General features: G+C 37.0%; 1 protein-coding gene across 4 annotated transcripts in view; it reads left to right on the forward strand.

Annotated features, from left to right (window-relative positions):
* The window catches only part of B3galt1 (beta-1,3-galactosyltransferase 1), a 584,757-nt gene that overhangs the window by 311,541 nt on the left and 249,188 nt on the right, over nucleotides 1-24,028 (forward strand). For 3 of the 4 annotated variants that reach the window (XM_036184473.1, XM_036184471.1, XM_036184474.1), the window contains exon 3: nucleotides 9,985-10,049. The exons of the other annotated variant lie outside the window; for it this stretch is intronic. The gene's annotated coding sequence lies outside the window, so the exon portion shown is untranslated. The remainder of the gene's footprint in view (nucleotides 1-9,984; nucleotides 10,050-24,028) is intronic. 4 annotated transcript variants of the gene reach the window in all.

A 24,028-nucleotide genomic window follows, 5' to 3' on the forward strand; every position in this document is an offset into this window, starting at 1 on the left:
TGACAGAGACAGCTAGAACTGTCATCCAAAGTTCCTCTGTAAAATTGGGGCATCTGTCTTCAGCCCATAGGTCTAGAGGCTCTCAGTTACTTCTCTCTGTGCTGTAGAATGTCTGGCAGTTTCCTCTGTGAAACAGGAACCTGAAGGACCATCTCACCTTGCAAAGTTCAGTGTTCACCTTTGTATGGGTCAATACAATATTTTGTCAAGCAGTCCAGGCAAGAACAGTTTCTTGCCCAAATGGCGATTTTTTGGCAAGAAGATAAACTCCATATAGAGTGTCTTTGATGCCCATCCTCCTCTCCAAAGTAAATCGGTCCTGCCAGGAGCATATATATCTCACTGTCCAGAAAGTCTAAGTTGTTAAAAACACTTTAAATGCCACATTCTGTAGGTCTTTGAATTTTTTATTGAATTCCTAACTAATTAAATTATATCTAGGTATAACTAGAAAACTTTACATGACTATAAGTTTGACTATCACAGAAGACTAGTTATTAATCTGTATTTCTTAGTTATCCATTACAATTTAAATGAGTTACATAAATATAATACCTCAAAAAGAGTAGAAATATATATACAGTATAACAAAATTAAGTTTATCAATAAACTTGTATCAATTACTAAAATCCATATCAATATAAAACATTTCAAAACAAGTTATTGCTCTTTAAAAGTATGTCCATTAATCTACCCTTTCATCTTATATCTATACTATCCCCTTTTCTTCCTTAGAAAGAAATTGCATTTATAATCAACCTACTTTAAATAACAAATATTGTTTTTTCTCTATCTCACACCAGAGGGCTTTCTGATATAGAACAGAAGAATCTCTCAACCTTTTCTTTTAGCAATATGCTTGGGTTTACAGAAGGAGTGAATTAGGGCATAGCTTCTCATACTGCTTCCTGCTGGATGAGGGCACTGTATTCTTATGTGGACACAAAGAAAATTCTAGGATTATGGAGTAGTCTGTGAGGCTGTATTGTCTGAACCAGTTGCCTTGAAACCATTCTGGATGTTGGATAATCTGGGCTATGATGTCATCAGAGACCTTTCAGAGTATCTTGCCTGGGCAAACATAATGTATCTTAACCTGGAGCAAATCCATAGTATCTTGCTTTCTGTGGAAACAAAAGCAGAGCCTCCTTTCCAAAGCAACATATCCTTAGATCCAAATTTTGAAGTCAAGGTAACTTTAAAATATACATATTGGTTTAACTGAGCAGCCTTTATAATCAAATGTCTTTCTGCAGTTGAAAATCCCAAAGACAACACAATCTAGATTTTTTTGTATGTGATATCCATCTTCACATGGGTTATTTTTATATTACATTTATTTTTTAAAGACTTTATTTTTTAAAACTATATTTCTTTATATAACTGCATATATTACTTTTTTTCTCTTTTAAGCCTATATACATTTTTACACACATTGTTAACTCTTTAGAGGTTTATCCCATCTGAATCTGTCTTATTGTGTATCTATTGATTTAAACTGCAGCATTACTAAGACTGAAATGGTGCTGTGGCTGCTGGCTCTGCCCACCTCAGCCTTCCAACATGGCAGAACTACATTTACCACCTGCTTTGGAGGAACCATGCTCACGGCCGGACTCTGGGAGGCAGGGGGGCCTATGCCTCTATCACAGCAGCATGTAGCCTAGAAATCTTTTTTTTTCAACTAGCAAAAACTATATCCACTATGCAGCATAATGCACAGCTTGGAGACACCTCTGTGTAACATGGCTTAGGTCATGCCTGCATACCATAAACCTGCCATAGATTAGCTAAAGCCCACATATTGCTGTGTCTTGCCACACATAGGAGACATGAAGCAAGAACTTAGGTAGAAACTCAAGCCATTGGGTGCCATTTGTAGCTGGAGTTTTTTCCTGTGTCTCCCAGTCCCAAGTAAACACACATAGACTTATATTACTTATAAACTGCATGGCATGGCAGGCTTCTTGCTATCTAGTTCTTATATCTTAAATTAACCCATTTCTATTAATCTATAAGTTGTCACATGGCTTGTGGATTACCAGTACTTTTACATCTTGCTTCCTCTGTGTCTCGCTGGTGACTCCTGATTCAGCCTTCCTGTTCCCAGAATTCCCTTCTCTCTTTGTCCCACCTATACTTCCTGCCTGGATAATGGCCTATCAGGACTTTATTTATTAACCAATCAGAGCAACACATTCACAGCATACAGAGCGATATCCACAGCATAATCAGAAAAATTGGATATCTGTTATCTTGACAGTGTATGTACTAGTTCAAATTTTCCTTTATCCAAGATTATTCTTGTAATTCTTTAAACAATAAGTTAGAAATGCTTTTAGCTAACGAAATTATAATAATCACTGTTGTCTACAAAATAAAAATACTTGATTATACCATGTAATTTGACTGTTGGAAGTGGAGATTCCAGATTAGATCTAGAAGTTAAGCATTAAAAAATAATGAAGACTTTTTACTTTTTTTTTTTTTTTTTTTTTGGTTTTTCAAGACAGGGTTTCTCTGTGTAGCTTTGTGCCTTTCCTGGAACTCGCTTTGGATACCAGGTTGGCCTCGAACTCACAGAGATCTGCCTGGTTCTGCCTCCCGAGTGCTGGGATTAAAGGCGTGCATCACCACCACCTGGCTTAATTTAATATTTAAACTTTATATGAATATTTTGTCTGCATGTATGTAAGTGCACCATGTGCATGCCTGGTTCATGCAGAGGATGGAAGATGACATTAGATCCCCTGAAACAGGAGTCACAGATAGTTGTATCTACTATGTGAGTACAAGAAACTGAATCCAGATTCTCTGCAAGAATAGTATAGGATCTTAGTCCATGAGCCATCTGCTCAGCTGTGATAATGAAGATTACTTTGTTTTCATATCCCACCCAGAGTGTGTTGACTTTTCAACCTAACACTTAAAAGCTCATGATCAATGGTAGCTGCCCTTAGCTCTAACATTCACGGAACTATCACATTATGTGCATGGAAGGTCATAGAAAAGTAAGAATGCATCATGAATTTCCAACTTCTCATCCAAAGCAAAATCTTTCTCAAAACCATTCTCTCTTAGCAACTTGTCATTGTCATAGGCTAAATTTAAGCTCATGCTTACATGGATTATTGTCAAAGAGGCAAGAGATTTCCATTGTTACTTAGAATGATTTTGAGTCAATGTGAAGCTGACATGAGTTCTGTCCTGCACACCCACTACAGTCAAGGAAGCTCTAACCTCTACAAAGCCAGGGTCCCCTTAGCTGTAACATGGAAGAAGTTTATTAGGTTGGCCATAAGAGATGTCAGACACAAAAACCATATGTTCGTATTCATTTATTCCTTCTTTGAATGCCGTAAACTCTCTGAGCAAGTTTACAGATTTTTTTTTGGGGGGGGGTTGTTTGTTTGTTTTTTAAGGTGTATGTGCATTTTGTCTTTTCTCCTAACGTGACATTACTATAGGATTAGTGATTTTTGGAGTGGGTGTATACTGTCTTGACTTTCATATTGTTTGTGGTTTTATGAACACAACTTGGCATCTGGATTCAATACATTGGTTGAATTTTGTTATGAGTTTTTAGCCTACCATGGCACAAGACTGAATGGAGAGCTGGGTATCTTGGGAAACTCTGTAGGGGCCACAGACAAAGTTAAGCCACCAGGAGCTGAGGCCAGCTTTCCTAAAGAATCTAGTCCCTGATCTAATGCTTGAGCAATTGCTTAGAACAGAGTGGTTCTGCAGACAGCCTGAAGTGACTGGGGAATGCAGGGGTAAAGGTGAGGCATGGCAGGCTACAGTCAGGGTCATTTACTAGAACCATGCATGGAGGGGCCACACCGAGGCTGTACCAGACAAGACCAGTGTGAACCAGGCTAGAGTGACCACATTTGGAGCTGCAGCTATGCAGCCAGGGAAATCAGAGGTGGATCAAGATATGGAAGGGACAAGGTCACTTAGCGAGTGCTTCAGTCCCAAATGGAGCAGTTACAGCAAGTAGGAGCAAAGTCAGGACAGGCAAGGGTCCCAGTCTGGCAACAGCTTCCTTAAACATCACAAAACAATGAACACAGTAAAGGAAGTCACTGGTTTGAGAATGCGTAGGTCAGTAGCAGAATTCAGGTTTGTAGACCTAATTCCGATGCCACCCAAAGCAAAGCAAGAGGAGTTCACTTTGTTATATTATCTTCAAATCTTTTCCAGATCTCAATAGTGTTCAGTAAACATTAATAATTTTCTGGTCTAGACCAATCCAATGTTGTCTATTGTATTTGGTTTCAGGAGACTTTCGTTGGGATTGGTTGATTTTTGTTGCTGCTTTCTCCTGCTAGCCATAACATTTTTCAGTTGGATTCCATAATTGTTCCTTTCTCAGTCCATGAGAAAGCAAAGGATACAGTTTGGGGTTTAAGTAATAATGTTAATGTTGATTATTTGATTCATAATGTGTGTTACTAAATTTCTACTGCTATTTACTTTTATGAATTTTAGTAGGAGATACTTTTGACACAATTTTTGTACTCTGCTTCTCATGGACTGTACCTACTACTTTTGTCTAAGTTATTAATATGATGGTGATCAGTGGTTTCTTACCTGTAAACTACCCATGTATTAAGGTTTTATTGTTTTATTTTTGTTGTTGTTGTTTTGGGGTTTTTGTTGTTGCTGTTGTTTAGAGGCAGGGTTTCTCTGTGTAGTTTTAGTGCCTATCCAGGATCTCTCTGTAGGCCAGGCTGGCCTCGAACTCAGAGATCTGCCTGGCTCTGCCACCTGAGTGCTGGGATTAAAGGAATGCACCACCACTGCCCAGCAACCTACCCATGTATTAATTGGCATCCTACTCTAACAGAGATTTCCTTGTATCCTATTGATTTGTTTATTTGTATAATGATGTTTTATAGAATAATGTATTCCTAGATATTTGTTTACTTTCTAAAATGCACTTTAATTATTATTTTGACATTCAAATTGTTCTGGATTTTACTAATAGAAACTCCTTCAAGCTTTAAAAAGCCATGTGTGTTTCCTTTCCTGCTATGGTCTTTGTATCCAAACTAAATGACATAAGTACTCTGAGCTCCAGACACATTGATCAAATGGAAAATATTTCAACATACACAGCACTCAACACTATCTCCAAATCTCAAAGCCTAGCAACATGACCACATGCTAACAATTCTGGCTCCCTAAAGATATTCAAAATTACACACTATTTATTGCTTTTTTGACAAAGATATTTCCATAGAAACCAGAATGTGATACATGGCAGTTTTATTGAAACAGGAAAGCTGGTTTCTTCTTTCTTCTTTGTGTGTTGTATACATTCATGGAGTTCTAGAACAAGACAATGCTGAATACTATAACAACTTGTAGATGCCTAGCAACAATTCTCTAGAGTATATGTGAGAAGTTTTGTTTTGCTTATATTCTCTTCTAAGTGTGCTTGTTCAGAATGAACACTCTCCTGTGGCTTTAAATTAAACCTGGCTCTGGCAATACTTGCAAACATAGCTCTAAACAGAAATGTATTTAGTTTTCCCTGCCCCTCCCTCACTGAATACCCTCTTAGCACTTTTACCTTACTTTCTAGTGCATATCACAATTTGCAATTAGATAATTATATGTAATTATGTATAATCATGTATAATCCCCTCACACTACAGGGCACTAGATACTAAGTGTATGAGGCCAGGGACCAGGTCTTCCAATTCATTCAGCACTCACTGGAGTGCCTGTTCATAATAGCTGCATTTGAAAGAAAACTTGTGTATCCAAAGGTATTTATGAGGACATAAACCTGCATGGGCATTGTACTGTATTCTCCCCAGCCCCTAGAATTGTCAACGAATGGGGAAAATTATCCTGATTGATGAAGAGAACAAATTAAGAAATAATTTGCAGTTTGAACAAATTCTGCGATTACAAAAAGAGATATCTTCCCATATTTTCTGGCGCACTTTGGTGTGCTGCCTCCAATATATAGGAATATCATTGCTTCCTAGAGGTATTGTATTCTGTATCATTGTCATTGTCTATTTTAGCATGTAGGACTGTGTTCCATCACTGAGTTTGCATGCAATGTTATAAACCTTTTGGATGTGAAATCAAGTAAATTCTTACACATTCTCTCAGAAAATCATAACCTCTACTACCAGCAATGGTGGGGGAGGATTTTTTTTTTTTTTTTTTTTTTTTTTGGTTTTTTCAAGACAGGGTTTCTCTGTGTAGCTTTGTGCCTTTCCTGGAACTCACTTTGTAGACCAGGTCCCCTGAACTCACAGAGATCTGCCAGCCTCTGCCTCCCAAGTGCTGGGATTAAAGGAATGTGCCACCACCACCCGGCAGGAGGATATTTACTAGATATGATATATGGCCTGTCCACACTGATACCTATGTGGCAGAAGCCTGACACCCACAGTATTTGTGTCATGCTACATTTTGCAAATTGTCACCAGTTCATCCACCTAGGCTGGGCAAAGGATTGATAAATGGTTTGTCTTAAGTGAGCTTTTTCAGGCATTAATTATCTATTCTGAGAAACACATGTGTATTGCAAATACATATAAATAAAATATGCTGTTTTATGCTGTAAAGAGTAATTAATCCTTTAAATCACTCATTCATTCACACCATTGGGTAGTTAATATTACTTCAGAGACGGCAGCTGCCAGGCACAAAGCAAAGGGTGAATACACACTGGAGACCAAAAAAGAATGGTTCTTCGCTGCACAGAACTTGAAATCCACTGAAAATGATAGAGACTTTTACAAAAATAAAGTATTCCTGGCTATTAGTCAGTTTTAGTGATAGAAAAAGAGTGTGCTGAGAGATGATACCAGGAGGGCCCTGTTTTCGCTTGGGTACATAGGAAATCATCTCTGAAATAAAGAGGTACATTGAGGGGAAGCTGGTTGATTATTTCTTTGGTTGTTTCTCTTTATGATTAGGTTTATGCAGGAGATACTTTTCTCTTGAAGTTTTAAAGGCTGGGATGTCTAAACTCTAGGAGCTGACAGATTCAGCTATTGATGAGAATTGGAGAACAACCAGCATTCTTGCTGTATAAAAGGGAGGAACAAAGTATGGGGCAGGAAGAGAAAGAGAAAGAATGAGTTCATTTGCTATTTTTCTTGTCACTGTAATAAAATACTTAAAGAAGGAAAATTAGTTTCTCACAGGGATGAACCCCTTATTAATAGTCCAATGCACAGTGCTCACCCTTGAAATCATATACACCGCCAATAAAAATGGACTCAGCATATTGCACTTACATATATTTGAATTACACATGTGTTTATAACAATAATTAGATAAAAATAGTCCGTCACTGGGCGGTGGTGGCTCACACCTTTAATCCCAGCACTCGGGAGGCTGAGGCAGGCTGATCTCTGTGAGTTCGAGGCCAGCCTGGTCTACAGAGTGAGTTCCAGGAAAGGTGCAAAGCTACACAGAAAATCCCTGTATGGAAAAAACAACAACAGTCTATCAACTTGATGGAGGGAGGGACATGGGTTTAGGAGCCCCTAGGAGTGTATCAGGAAGGGCCTGGAGAGGAGAAAGTGGTGTAATCCTATTTCAATTAAAAATGTATTAAGTAGGCCTGAGTTAATGGCCGAGCAGTTTTAATGAAGAAAAATAAATAAAAATGTATTAAAATAATATAGAAATAACAATACTAAAAAGAAACAACTTAAGGGAGAAAAGACTTTTTGGAATCATGGTTTCAGAGCACATAGCACATCATGGCAAGGAGGGCATCATGGTTTGTGGGTTTGTCAGCAGGAGCAAAAGAATGCATGCGAACATCTCTGGGGATCATGAAACAGGGACTGAACGAGAATAGAGGACGTGTTAGAGCTCTTAAGTACCCCCAAGTCCAATTATCCACTTCTTCCTACAAAGCCTTACTTCCTAAAGTCTTCAAAACCTCTCAAAATAATGCCACTGGCTTCAGAATAAATGTTAACACCAAGAGCCTGTGGAACACATTTTAGACGCAAATCATAGCAATAGAGAAGGAGACTACCCTGGTGTCTCCTCCTAAAATGAGATTTTGAGTTGATTCACAGAAGGCAGAGACTAAAATATTCATTGTGGAGGCATATCCACAAAGCAGATAAAAAGTCCATATGCCTAATATATCCTATGCAAGAGGCAATGTCTAGAGCAAAACAGACATCTAGACTGGAGAGGTCTTATGCAGAATCTTGGTGATGTGGGAAGGCATTAGAATTCTACAATTTACTGAGGAAAACAAGAAATCATTACTGATTTTAACCAAGACCATGATATTATTCTGTATTTGAAGGTTCTATACGGACTTTCAAATTATTTATTCATAAAACCCTAATAGACTCTTGTGGAACTTTGGTGGTCACATTGATGCATATTTACCCCGCTGAGGGGCAAGGCAACATTTGTGGTCCTTCTTCCATGCTCAGGTTTCGGTGTTTCCTGATCAACTCAGTGCCATGTTCTCAAACACTTGTGCTTTTTAATTTTAATGTTTAATGTTCTATTTCAGATGGCCCTCCACTGTAGCATTGGAAGGCTGTCTGAGGTTCATGAGTGCCATGAGGAATGATATGCCTTACTAAGAAAATATTTGGCACCAAGCTTTGCCCAGATAGGCATTACAGTCTGTTAGCCACGGTCTCACCAGTAGCAAACTAACTATATATTAAATAAGGTACCTCTAAACAAAGTTATTCATTGTTTAATCTACTGCACTGATTAGTGGATGAAAACATTGTGACCAAAGGATCTCAAGTATATATCTGTATTTCCCTTCTCAATATTGGATAAGTACTTGCTAATTCTTCCTATCTTATGGTAATTTTTCTAAGACATAACTACAGAGAGTATGGAGAATTACATACATATATTAAAATGTCTCCTGGGCTGCAATATGGAGTATGGTCAAGAGAAAATGATAGACACCCCCCTAAGTCTAAGTAGATAATGTGAAGATGAAGGCAACCTGTATGGGACTTACAGTGGAGATAGATACAGAGGGACAAATTTAAGGATCTAGATATAAAGACTTGGGAAATTTTCTTTAGGTCCTTTTCTGACCTTGTCACTTGCTATTTCATATTCCCAGGATACCCACAAAGGTCCACTGAATAAAACTTTACATTACAAGAGAATAAAATATGCTTATAACTTATCTATCACACATACATATGACCATTTAAATTCTTTGAGCATGAGATTTACACTGACCATTTCATTTAGACTATGGCTGGCTTTACTTTGTTAGTGAAGTATTTTTAATTCATTTATTCTTTTGACATATGTTTATTATCAAGATTAATGGCTCTTAACAGCTACTAAAACAGTCTCTGTTAGGCACATCTTCTTCCATGTCTTGTAATCCTTTTATTAACCATCATGTGCTAGCACTGATTTGTCCTGTAATCTAGCAGCCTTGTACAGAAAAGTTCCTTCTCATCATCAGGCTAAAAGATTCTTTCCTCTCCAGAGTGAAAGGTTTAGTATATTAATAAAAATAGTTAACATTTTCTACAAATGTGACAGCTCTGAAGTACCCATATTTTCTATTTTTAATCAATTCAATTAATGCTCCATCCCTTGATCTGAGAGGTTTCCAAAAAGAAAGTAATAACTGATTAATGTTTTGGTCACTAATTATGAAGATAAAAAATTAAAAACTTCAAATTAAATTTAAGAACATTTTAGTTACAAAGATTGAATAGTAAAGATACAAATACAAAACATTTTACATTAGCACAGAAATGACTAGAAAAATACAGACATAAGGAAAAATGTAAGTGAACATACAGCATATATGGTGGTTACCTCCTGAAATTGATGTTCCTTTCTGGTTAGCAGCAATTCAGTGTTGTGGGGATGTTTCCTTCAAATGCCTATATTCTGGAAAATACATCCTCTTCCCACCCCAGTGGTTTGGAATTTGAATCACCAGATCCAACAAAATGTTTCATCTCTTCTACCCAGGACTGACCTGGAAAAATTACGTGGAGCAATGCTGGCCAAAGAAGCATGAAGACTAGACTTCTGGGGTAAGTTTTAAGAGAGATTGTCCACTGATAAACAGACATAAAGAATCCACATCTCTCAGTGTGGGATAATATGAGCCAGTGTGGCTGAGATGTGGACACTACTTAGAGCTACTTCTATGGAAGTATGGAACAAAAGCTGATGCCCCCAAAAGGTGTGTTAAATGACCAAGATACTAATGATTCTATATCATTGAGTTAACCAAACCCACAGATGAAAAATCGTTATCTGCAAATTTTAGTTATTAGCATTTAAGTTATTTTGATTTGAGCTTCATATGGCTTGCTGGCCAAAGCATCCTGCTATGAGTCACCATTTAGGATATGTCTTTTTCATATTTTATTAACACAAAATGTGCACATTTATACACTTTATTGACACATCAGAAAAGATGTTGCATCTTACAACTAAGAACATCTCTGACTCAGAAAATTTTAGCAAAAATAAGACTAATTAATTGGTTGCAAATCATTGAATTCCATCCATGAACACCTTCTAGCAAAGAAGGTTCATTGGACATGAGGGATGTGCTATGTGAACTCATAACTTTTTTAGGGAAGACAAAGCTTGAAGATAAGTAAGTGTAATTCACAGCAGTATTGAAATAATGATAGTTACTATTAACTGCTCTCAGACCATCAGTGAAACAAAGTAGACTCCCTTTCAGGAAGTATGCAAGGGGAAGTCATTTGTATTAAGTTTATAAGAACATATTAGACAAGTTAAATTCATTAGGCTAAGCAAAGAAAGAATGTCTCCCACAAAATCACAGGACCTATAGTGACCTCAGTGTCTTTCAGGGACAATGAGGACCCAAAAATGGTAAAATAGGAGGAGATGGGTTGGAATGTATCCTTACCACAGGATTCTTCTCCCAGGTTTTCCAAAGTGTGTGTGTGTGTGTGTGTGTGTGTGTGTGTGTGTGTGTGTGTGTGTGTTTATAGTTAGAGTTTAGGCACACTTATGTGACACAGTGTATGCCTGGAAGGCATACAGCAACCTCACATGTCATTCTTTGCTTTGAACTTTGTTTAAATCAAGCTCTTTTTTGTTGTTGACACTGCATACACCAGACTAGCTCTCCCTCAAGCTTCCAGGGATTCTCCTGCCTCAACACCTTCCATATAATCATAGAAACAGTGGGACTACAGACATATACTGCTGCATCCTGCTTTATATGAGTTCTGAGGGTTTGAACTCGGGTATTCATGCTTGCACAGGAAGGGCTTTAAACATGAAACCATTTCCTCAGTCCTACAGTTCTAATCTTTGAATCTTGAAAGTTATCACTTTCTGTTGATATTTCCATTGAAATAGAACAAAAACAGGTCCTGATCAATCAAATGTCTTTAATTTGTCCCATAACAGTTCTTCCAAGGAACTTAAGACAACATAGTACATCATTGAAAACTACAGCCAAACACTCATAGTCATAATAACTAAAAGGAAAGTCAAAATAATTCAATTATTTTACATGCCACCTCAGGACAGTTATCTGACTTCACTTGGCATTCACTTGGAATAGTCAGGATTGTTTTAATTATGTGGTAAATGATTTAATATATACCTTGCCCAAGGTCAACTAGAAACCAGAAACTAGAATTTGCCTCAAGGTCTCTCTCATTCTCAAACCCAAGTTTATATACCTCATAAAATATTGCCTCCCAATTTCATTGAGGTTGATTCCATGTTTGGCCATGCTACATAGGTTTTAAGGTGTTTTCCTTTTCCTTTTGATTTGTTCTTTAAGCAACACTGTATTTACTTTGGTGTGCTATTTGCATCATACTATATGACTATTCATGAGAAATATCTAATATTAATTATTAGAAAATAACCTATAACCCTGTGTTAATTTTTAATTGCTGAATAGCTACATAAAGTTTCTTCAACCCCAATTGATCAGGCAGAGAGTTACTTTATACCAACTTAAAGTATTTACTGTTCTCTGGGCCAAACTTCAACCCACAAAGCACAGAGTGCTGAGTCTAATTGGTAATAAATTTCACAGATGCATCATGAAGGGTATAGATTTTATTTTATTCTCTACAAGTCACTTGTCACAGAGGCACCCTGGATTTCAGAAAGGTTTTTGTAGCTATACAGATTAAAAGTACAAGTAAAACAGAAACTCATGAACCCATCTATCTTCTCCTTTCAAATAATTTAAGGTCCAAGTCATGCACTTTAAAGCTTTTTTGAGTATAGACCAGTCTGAAACACCAAAGGCCACAAAATGCCATAGAAGTGAGAGCGGATGGCTGACCTTTGAGTCAGTCTAGTCTGGCCACACTCACTCTGACCTGTATGGTTCAGTCCTTTTACAATAGCTTTAGAATTCCTTTGCATGGAATGCTTTTAAGTTACTATCCAGTGGCTGAAACAGTTCCCCTAACCAATCAGTGCTTGATGCATTGAAAAAACAATGGTACTCACATAGCATGACTATTTAAAAGGTAAAATGAAAACATAAAACAGATGAACACCTGAGGAAGAATTTGATATTAAACACTAAATCAAAGCCAACTGCACACTGGGTTGTATTTTACATTTAGAAGAAATTCACTAACAATCATTTTCCTTGTCAAAAAGGATCTTTTGATCAGTGTTGTAATTAAACATATGACATATATATTCCAAAGTATAGCTCATCAATTTGTAATTAATTTTCTTCTTTGTAATCATCAGACACTGACTCTTCTTTCTGGCTCCCGTTTAAATTCAATAATGCTTGCCCATTGACTTAAAATTATCTTGGTCATATGACAAATGCACACTGAAGAAATTAATGAGTATAGATATAGCTGTGGTACTGTTTACTTTTTGCTTAAAAGGAGGTCATGTAAATAAGACACCACACTGGATAACAGAAAACATTGGGCATCTGTGCGTGAATATGTTTGTGGGTATATGTATGTATATGTGTGTGCCTCTGTGTGTATGTGTGTGTGTGTGTATGTGTGTGTTTACCTCTGTGTGTATGTGTGTGCATGTGTGTGTGTACCTCTGAGTATGTGTGTGTGTGTGTGTGCCTCTATGTGTGTGTGTGTGTGTGTGTGTGTGTGTGTGTGTGCTTCTGTGTGTGTGTATGTGTGCATCTGTGTGTCTATCTATATGTGTCTGTGCATGTTTATATGTCTTCACTACAGGGATTTAAAAATTGGAACTGTGGCAAAATTTGTAGAAAAATCCAAAACAATTTCATTTTGAAGGGAACAATTTTCAGCTCAAGTGAAACTAAAATAAAGGGGTTAGGGAAAAGAAAAAGATAGAATTGGAAAGGAAACAACAACTTGGTCATGACAAAAATAAAAAATATTTTAATAAGTACTGTAACATTTTCCTTCTTTTGTTGTTATAATGGCAGTGGATCCTAGTCATATCAAGGTATTTTTGAATTAAATAATAAATACATAAATAATAGATTTAAAACGATTGGTCTTGTTCTAAACTGAGCCCTCCATGGATCACTCCTGCTGCTCCCCCATGGACTCTGCTCCTTCTCCTTCATCCCACAACAAGAACCTTTGCATTCAGCATTCCACCTGCTCCATTCTGCTGATATTACAACATGCTTGCTAAGTAGGAGTCAAGGTTTCTCAGTCATTCCACAACAAGAACATTAAGGTAGGATAACATGTTTTGAGCAGTATCGTTAGATTGGGATTGAAAACGTTGCCAAATAGGAAATGTTCATTAGAAATGTGTTTGAAGTGAACACACAGTTCTTTGCAGTTCCTGATCCTTTCTCTTATTCAGGGACCAAAAAGCAGGGATATGTCAAGAAAAACACAGTTGTCTCTATCTTCCTTCTATGACTGCTAATGACAAGTTAGTGAGGGATGTTAAAACAACTAAATATACATGGTAAGAATTAACCCTGTGTCTCTTTACCAAATGTAGTCTGTGAGATGATAATAGTAAAGTTATTTCACAACCAAATACATTTACTTTTAATCGCTGTGGAGACTCTTAGAGCCCTTCTGTGCTAACATATTAGCTCATATCTGCATGCTAATGAAGTCAGGAAGTATGAGACACGATGTTCAAGTTCTCCAGGACCTTAGTGGATCATGGAACCCCACCTGTACACTTTTTTCTTCAAGGATAATAAAAAGGTAATTATAATAACACAGTGTTGTGGACTTATAATTCAGTTACCACAATAGCAGTGACAAGATTCTCGGGTTGTGAATCAATTCACTTTGTGGACCATACAAGAAAGATTATTTCGTGGGTACTTCAGGAAAGCAATGGGATGGGCAGTACCTATAACTTAACTTGCAGTTGAAGACAGCAGGCCTTCTCCTACGTGAGGAGGTGTCTTCATTTGGGAAAAGTATTTCTTTAGTTAGGGTGAATTTCTTTTCATGCAGTTCCCTGGGATTCAGTTCCCATTGTGCAAAGGAAGTCATTCAAGGTTAATCCATGGACTCTTCTGGAAAGTTAGTGAGTCACTGTGTAATTTCTAGTTGCTGAGCAAATAGGGACATCACTTATTGATCAAAGTTCAGCCCTGGTCAAAGCTCAGGACATGGGGTTCTTGTGCTCAAATTCATGCTGTCAGATTATCGTGTTTCACAGCTGGCAGTTTGAGATTCCTTTACCAAATTTATTTTTTTTTTAAAATCCCTTAGCTGGGGGGGGGCTGACTCTCTTTTCTAGTCTCTTATTTATGGACTTCCCTACATGTATACAGTTTCTCACATATACTATGATTTAATTCATAGCCTCACTAGGCGAAAGCTCCAGGAAGATGTTGTGTTTATCTACTATTTCTATGCATTTTATTTCCAGTGCAGTAGAGTATAGGGCACATTGTTGCTGGTGACTTAACTGCTGTGTGCTCAGTGAAACTCATGAATCAATAGTGCAAGTCTATTGAACTGTGTTAGTGTAAGTTGTCTTATTGTTTTGGCATTTATCTTCTGTAGCTTGCCCTTTTTAATGTATATAATTCTAGAAACTTTAGGAAACCTCTCCGGATAGTTGCATAGTTTCACTACAATCAGGAATTCTTCTTGCTCCTGTGTAGGAAGTCCTTTCTTTTCTCTTTTCTCCTACACACAGTGATAATAATTAACATCTGTCATGACATCCTAATATTTTCAGAACCACATATAGATGGAATCATGTGGGTGTATGGTCTTTTGAGTTAGGCCTATTTGTTCTAGCATGGTGTACCTAAGATGGATCTTTGTTGTTACACACACTGGGAGTTTACTGTTTTCCTCTTGTTCAGTAATACACCACTGGAAGAATGGACCATAATTTCTTTTTAATTCAAAATGTTAATTTGTTTTATTCATTGTTTTTAGTTGCTTGTATTTGTTTGTATGTAAGTACAGTACCCACAGAGGCTAGAGGTATCGGATTCTCTGGAGCTGGATTTACATGTGGAACTCATGATGTGGGTACTGAGACTCAACTCAGCTTGTCTGAAAGATCAGTACTTCCTCTTAACCACTTGAGACATCTCTCCAGCCCACACCGGTTGTCTTTTGAATGAGATTCTAGCCTACCAAGCTAAAAGAGAAGACTGAGTACACCACTTGGAAAATTCTTCAATAATTACAGCCAAAGCTAGGCCACCAGGAGCTGAAAGAGACTCTCCTACAGAATCTAGGTCCTGTTCTAATGCCTAAGCAAGTGCTTGGCCAAGAGAGCCTGGAGACTTCATGAAGTGACTGGGCAGTGCAGGTCTGAAGGTGAAACAGAACAGACTACCATTATTTACTGGGGTAATTATTAAAGGTAACATGGTAATCTTCATTTTGGGCATCTCATAGATTTCACATCACTATATTTGCAAAATTGTATCTGCTCTGAGAGAGAGAGCAAACTATTAAGTGGTATGAAAGAAATTGTGTATAATGAATAAAGGACAGAAATTTAGGGAAAGTCCCTAGCAGTCAGTAGTGCCATGACATGGAGACTACCATAAATTAGACATGGGAGAAGTGAAAATAACATCACTGAGTTAAACTCTATGTCCATGAAATAAGGACTTGGAGCAAGCACAGCTAATAATTCTTTAAAGGCCAGGATATCTAGCCAGACGTGACTTTACAGTATTGAACGTGAGCAGAACTAGTCAACCAGAAGAGTGAACTGGTCATCTTGTAAAGTTTAAGTAGTATGAGAGTTTGGATGGTAGTACTTCATTGTAAAGGTCCCAGTGAGTGTCAAGACCAGCACTGTTCTGAAGATGGATGAACTTCATGTACTTGGCCTGAAGTTATTAAACCTTGGAATCATTTAAATAACTTTCCTTGTTTTAATTTCAAGGTCTGCCTACAGGCATATAACTTACTCATCACACTGATGAGGGTGCCATGGCTCTTATTTCACACCCAGAATTAATGAATTTATACTTAAGTTATACTCATATTATAATTATGAATCTATACAGTTTGTTTCATCCATGAGTTAGGTTAACATAAGTTAACCCTAAGACAGCTTGTATGGATAATCCTTCCCTTCCATCCTCCTGATTTTTTCCTTCTTTCCCTATGTGTATCATACAACATTATTTTTTAGTGTTTTTCTCTAAGTTGTTTTTAAATGAACTCGTCTATGTTTTAATTAAAAATTAAAATAAAGAATAATATCAAAGGTTATGTTGCATTGTTCACATAACCTAAGTAAGATGCATAAAAATGGCTCACTATGAAAATGAAAATTGTAGACCATCCTTTACAAATGCTGTTAAAGATGTGATGCCTGCCTGTGACCTCTTGGTGATATTAGGTCATTAAGTGCTCTTAACGTGTAGATATCATGAGCTAAATAATTACATAAGTAGGCATATAACATACTTGGTATCTCTGAGACTTTATTCCTCACATTTAAAATCAGATACTTTCCAAATTAACTCTATAGTACTCAACAAGAAATGGTCTAGATGCAAATAAAGGGGAAAAATACAGACAGCCTATGACCTCAGAGAGTAAACTTATCTCATCTGTGTGTCACATAAAATGGTATTGTTACTATCTCTGTATTGTCTTAAGAATTGAATGATAATGATTTCACTATGTCTGCTTTTCATAATTTACACAATGTGGGCAATACTGTTAAATCCTTTATAACATGTGGCAGAAGATAAAGCTAAATGTAAATGATAACATGAGGAATCTATCAACCTATGTTTCCTCAGAAAAGCAATGTAATTTTTTTAAGTATGGAAGGAAACATCATTCTAGATTATGAGAGATATAAAAAAAATCTTGTGATCCAAATTCAATATGCTGTATTTAATTAAGTAGAAGTTCCAGAACAATCAATTGATAGCAACTGGGAAATATTGAAGATGTTTCAGTAGACAGTGTACATTAGTCTGTGTTCGAAAATTATTGCTAATCTCATCAGGCATGACAAGGCCTATAGAGGATCATGTTGGATAGATATATAGGTACTGATGATATACAGCCATTCTGGTACACCTGCAGCTTACTTTGAAGTGACTCAGCAAAATAGAGGGCAAGAAAGGGGAGAGAGAATATGAGAAGAGAATAAGCAATTAAGGGAAAAATTCAGTAATTTTCATTCAGATTATTGTATTGTGAGTGTTTATTATACAAAGCTTTATATTTCTTGTGCATTTGAAAATTCTTCCATAAATAGTTTTTAAATGGTATATCTGCATTGATAAGCAGATATGTCTAAGAAACACAGAGAAAAATGAAACAAAAATGAAAAAACAAGGGGGTACACAGGACATTTTCATTGTGTGTATTTCCCTCCCTTACATTCTAATTGCCTCTGTAAGGTTGGAATAATAAACAGGAAAATCTGCGTCCTGGCTTATTTCTTTTTCCAGAGAGTCTAGTAGGAATATGGGAGCAAACAAAGGAAATCTTACTTTTCATGATTTTTTTAACATTAATTTGTGTGGATTCATATGTAGCTGCAGTTTTATCTCTAATGTCTATATTAAAGTATTGTCCAAAATTATTTGAGTTAATCATAATTAGCCTTTTACCCCAAAAATTATTGGTGTTTCTCTGAAGTAGAAGCTACCATAAAATATGCTAGGACACATACTCTGAAAGACATGGCTTCACACAAAATGCCATCTGGCCATGATGAATTGCCATGAAGAAAATACAGGTCAATCAGGAAACAAAGCTGAGGACGGCAGTGTACTGCACATTCGCCATGTATCAGAGTAGTAAAGGTATCTAGGCAATTCCATCCCAACACTCACACTAAGATATATACACACACACCACACACACGCACACACACACACACACACACACACACACACACACAACACACACATACCACACATACATACACTTGATTCAATTGTCTCTTTCACTGTTAAAGCTTTATATTTTTCTGTTGAGGTGTGCATTTCTCTAACTAGGTTGCAGTGGTTTTTGTAGAGAGGATGACTGGACCTATTTTCCAGCCTTTTTCTCCTCGATCTTACCTACCTCTTTTTTCTTGAAGAGATTAAAGAATAAATTGACTGAAACTAGGAAGTAATGGGCAAGCTAAAGGCAACCTGGTCAGTAGCTGAAGAGATTATGACCCTCTGGATGGTGTTAACCCCCCCAACCTCTTCCAGGTCTACTCTGATGGGGGCAGACCAAGGCAAAGAATGTTTGGAGTCAGGGAGGTAGATGCCAAGGACAGTTCTGAAAGGTGTTCTATGGGAATTCTCCCACAATGTGCTGCTGTGGTTGATGTCTCCAGTCTAATTTGTTGCTGTTTATTCAGTCATGGCTGGCTGTGTCTGCAGGCTATACACTAACATATTAAGTTGTAGTTTTCTTGCTTCCAATTTTTGTGTGTAGACTAACTGTGTTAGTCTCTAAGACACTAAAGCATTATGAGGTCTCTGCTGTCACTAATATCCCACTGCCCAGCACCACTGCCATACTGATTGATGCTCAGAGTAGCCTGATGTGTCAGTTTTGGTCCCGTAGGGCTTTGTGTGCCTGTGTACTGTACTCATATACTCTACAGTACTTTATCAAATCCCTTCCCACAGTCACTTCCAAACCAATAACAAAAGTAAATTAGGTGATGACTAGGTAACACTAGAAATGGTGAACAAGCCAGAAGTCAGAATCAAGCAAGCTGCTTCCTTTGTGGACTTGCGATAAGTATTTCTCAAGCATAGGACACACTATAGTGCTTCCTAGGATTAATAAAAATTAAGTCAAGCAAGGCATCTGTAAATTCCAGACCTTCAGATGTGCTTAGGAGATGGTTTTTTGTCTCTACTGATCCATTGGGTTTTGTCTAATTAACTTCAAAATTAAGCTTGGAGAGTCATTACTTCATGTTTCACAACAATATATCTGTGATACTACATTACGCATATCTCACACTGCTTTGCTAAAACATAACACCATTGGGACAGCAGTCATAAATGGAAACACAGTTGAACTAAATGACATTTTGACATTTTATGAATTTAAACTGAGCCATCCTGCCTACACTAAGTTGCTAGGGTCCTTGTCTCCCTGTAGTCAGCCAGCCATCTTCTTCGTGTCTCACTGCATCTGCAGTGAGGTTTGTATTCGCAACCTTACAAATCGAAGGAAGGAAAGAAAAGAAGACAAATACCCATGGGGTTTGTTGCCATCATGGTTATTGTGGCTCAGGGTGGGAAAATGGCCCCAATATCAAATGGCAGCAATGTCAGAATCTAAACAGCCTTTTAGATTAAAAGTAATAATAAGTAAATAAATGAAGCACATAGTTTGCAAGTAACATTGGCTTTATGACATTCTTTGATTTTGTTGTCTATTTTCTTTCCTTCATTAAAGAAAAAGTTGGAGTAGCATTTTAAGTTGATGAAGAAAAAATCAATATTACTGTAGTTCTTGAGTATTTCTTGGATATCGTTTTAAGAATCTATTATAGATCTGAAAGTCTATTAATACAGTGAAAATCAAGTAACACCAATGGAGGATTCTAATTGCAGCCTTGCCATCGATTAGCTGTGTAAACTTAGACAAATTACTTTTCTGGCCTCTGATTTCCTTGTCAAATAATTCAGTTCCAACATGCTTTGTTTGGTCATACACTTTTTGTCACCATTGACCTGTCTATGGTAAAAGAAAGGTGCTACACTAATAGTTCCACCAATCTTGACTTTTCATTGAGGCATAAAGATGAGGGCTGAGCACAAGGCTAAGTGGTTAAAAGCAGTGACTACCCTTCCAGAGGACAGAGGTCTGATTCCCAGCAACCACATGGCTGTAGCTACAAGAGCAGGAGAATCTGATACCCTCTTTGGGCTTCTGCAAATACTGCACGCATGAAATGTATAGAAATACACACAAAGTACACATATACATAAAAATGAATAAAATTTTCAAAGACATAAACAATTAGAGGTATGAAATATCCAGAGGTGTTCCAAACTCTCTCAATATAATGTAATATAATATAATATAATATAATATAATATAATATAATGTAATGTAATGTAATGTAATATAATATAATATAATATAATATAATATATATATATAAAACTTTTATACATAGTATGTATATGTGTGTGTGACAGAGAGAGAGAAAGAGGGGAAGAGGAAAATGGAGAGAGAAAGAAAGAGAGAGAAGGGTATAATGTTACTCATTGTAAACCTTTATAGATCTTTGAGATAGAGAAATGGATGTTCTAAATTATATATGTCAGCATGTATAGTGTCAGGATTAAAAAAAGTTATTTTGCAAACTGAATATTTCCATAGCACAATTAGCACAATACTAGATGTCAGATATCTGATTTGTCTATGATTACAGAATTAATCTACATTTTATTAATGAGCTTATGTTCTTATTAAAATTATTTACATGTGAACATCATCTATTCAAAACAGACACACATCAAGAAATAATTCATTTGGGTAACCTTTAAATTATTCATACATAGTAAATTTCTAATTAATTGAAATTCTATCATTTTTCCTGTATTGTTATAATTTAATTTAATCCACAAACTATGTATTAAGTAGTAATTACAGACTTATACTGATAGAAAAACAAGGGGCTAATGGACTATAATATCTTAGATCAACTTCTTTCCTACTTACAAGCATGCAGATGAAGTAACCCGGCCATACCAGTACACCAAAATCTCTCTGTTGTCTGCTTTGCAAGTTTTTGAAGGACACACAAGCTTTTTCTGGCCCATCTGTGTATAAGTGATGTCTTATTCCCCAGATGCAGACACAAAAGGAGCCTGCTGCCACTGTTGATCAAAAGAAATAATTTAACTGACATTTAAATCATTGAAGAATTAGCTGGTCCCTGTATGTGGCTAATACCTCTGTTCCACACTCTCTTGATGTCAGATGCCAAAGACCCTACCAGGACAAGTGTGTACTATATGAATTTGGATGAAAGGGACCTTTATCTGAGCTTGTCTGTCAGACCAAAGAGGGAAACTATTCATTTTAAGATTAAATGATAGATTAGAATATTGTTTTTCAGAACTGTGATTGCCATGAGTCTATATAACACGATGTTCCAAATAACATCTCTTAGGATAGGTTCTTTTGAACTAGGCAGTATGCTGTGAGATGAGCCAAGTAGTGATAAAATATTTATCTGACTGGAAGTTTCCCTTTCCCTTAGAATAAGCTGACCTCACTTCTTCCCACTTCTGTGGGTGCTGACTGTCACCTCAGTTGCTGCCTTGGAATGGTGGCAGGTGTCTTAACTTCACAGCTATGCTTCATCCTCAAAGCACCCCATGCTCCAGGGTCTTTCTTGCAACACACAGTTTTCCACACTGCTCTGTATCCACAACTAGCAATAGCAGATCACCTGTGTTTTTCATTTCCATTCTCACTAAAGGTCTTAAAATACAAGCATTTGTTCTCTAATGGCTTTTCTTTTTAGACTATCAATTTCTGTCTAAAGTTCTGATAAACTATGTCAAAGCCTTTTGTTTGTTTTACTCTTGGTTTTTTTTTTCCCCCAAGAACCCACTGTTTTCTAGTTATGACGCCATTATACAGAGTCACAAATTAGTGGCTTTGGACCTGACATATGTCACAATTTTTTTTTTACGTTGAACAATATCATCAAAATAATTGGATAGATTTCAATTAATTAACTTAAATGCTAGCATTTAAAGTCGCAGGGATGTCCCATAAAATATCTCAAATTCCTGTTTTTCTCCAAGATGCTCTAATCTTCACATAAAAATGTTTTAAAACAACCTTACTTCCTCATGTCTATTGCATACAGCTAGTCTTTGTAGGGTGTGGGGCTTTGAACCTCATTTTAAACATATAGAACCAACATACCATAAATGAAAAATTTTAAATATCTTATGTGTGTATTGTATGTGTGTGTAGGCTTGTATACAGGTGTACATGTGTGTGTATGGAGGCCACAGGTCTACATGGAATGTATTCACCAGTTCTCTCCTCCTAGCCTTTAGAGATGGGGTCTCACCTATACCCATAGCTCACCACTTGATTGGACTGGCTGGCCAATGAGTATTGGGCATCCCACTGTCTCTGCCTTCTATGCACCAGGGTTATAAATGTGTGTGATCACACTCAGCTTTTGCATGGGTGCCAGGACTCTAAATTTGGATCCTCATGTTTGTGCTGAAACCAATTAACTGACTAAGACATATCCCCAACCCCAATATATGAGTATTTTTAACAAGTTTTAGAGCTAGCATTTCATATAATTCTATATCATGAGCAATGTCTGAGAATGGTTGAAATTTGACATAAATATCCAAACCTTATTTGAAAAGCTATCTCCAAATGAGCATTTTTCATTGATTTCTAAATCTGGTCCCTATTAAACATTAACTTTGAACTCAGAGTGAGAAATAAAATGTAAACTGAAAATACAAATGTGTCCTTAGAGTGTTTATAATTCAATAGGAAAGACAGTCACTTGAAAAACCATTGACAATGACCTACCAGTGCTATTTTAATAACACAAATCATCTAGCAAATCTCTACATTTAGACAGAGGAGCTTTATGTAGGTACACCCCACACAGCTATAGGTTCTTGCTTTCTGCTTTCTATTCATGATAACTCCCTTCTATAGTAGACTACTGAACTCGTTCTGATTAAGCCTTCAGTTTTCTCCACCTTGAATAGTTGGACTGAATATGGAGGATATATTATGAATATTCTCTTCTACAGTTCCTTCTTGTGTAATATTTTGACAATAATAATACCTACCAAAGTATGAGTCCTGTCAGGTTAAACAGAATAATTCACATACACCTTCAAAATAATGTTTGCCAGATGATGGTGCAAAACATGTTAGCTTTTATTACTACTGCATTCCTGTTCTCGATCACTGGGATTGCCTTTCCTGGCACCACACTATTTATTGGCAAAGCTTTTCTTTCCTGGCTCCTTCTCTTGTTAGATTTGCAAATACTGGGGTGTTTCAAGATTCAGAACTCGGCTTTCTGTTTTCTACTTCCTCACTGTGGTAATTGTATTTTGTCCATGACTTTAAAAGCTACCTCTGCTTTCATGACTGCGACATTCCCTTCCTTGACCCCAAACTTGTATACCCAGGCATCTCCAGTTCAAATTCCTGATTTCCTCTATACATTCCTTCCTTCCTCCCATCTTGACACTTTCTTTTGAGGATGCTTTTTCCACAGGATAGCAGTGCGGCTTTCTCTCAGGTATCACACCATCCATTGCTTCTCTGCTGTTTGACTGATTGCCATGGTCATCACACGGTGCTAGTGTATGACAAATACTCTCACTGCGAAGCTGGGGAGACAAAGTTCAACAGTCACCACTTCTACCAACTCCCTGGTGTCCTAACTTGCTACTGGAGTTGTAGAAAAGGAACAGCAGTGGCGGCTAAAGACTTCCCCATCAGAAGCTCCAAGCAGGGATTTCACATCACTCTAAAACTCCAGTGACTCTGAAACTATATCTTAATTTGTATTCAAGAACCATGGGAAAAAGGTTGCGAACAGAGTGCAAGAGATGCTGGTTTAATCCTCA

The sequence above is a fragment of the Onychomys torridus genome, chromosome 4 (assembly GCF_903995425.1).
Source record: "Onychomys torridus chromosome 4, mOncTor1.1, whole genome shotgun sequence".
Lineage (NCBI taxonomy): Eukaryota > Metazoa > Chordata > Mammalia > Rodentia > Cricetidae > Onychomys > Onychomys torridus.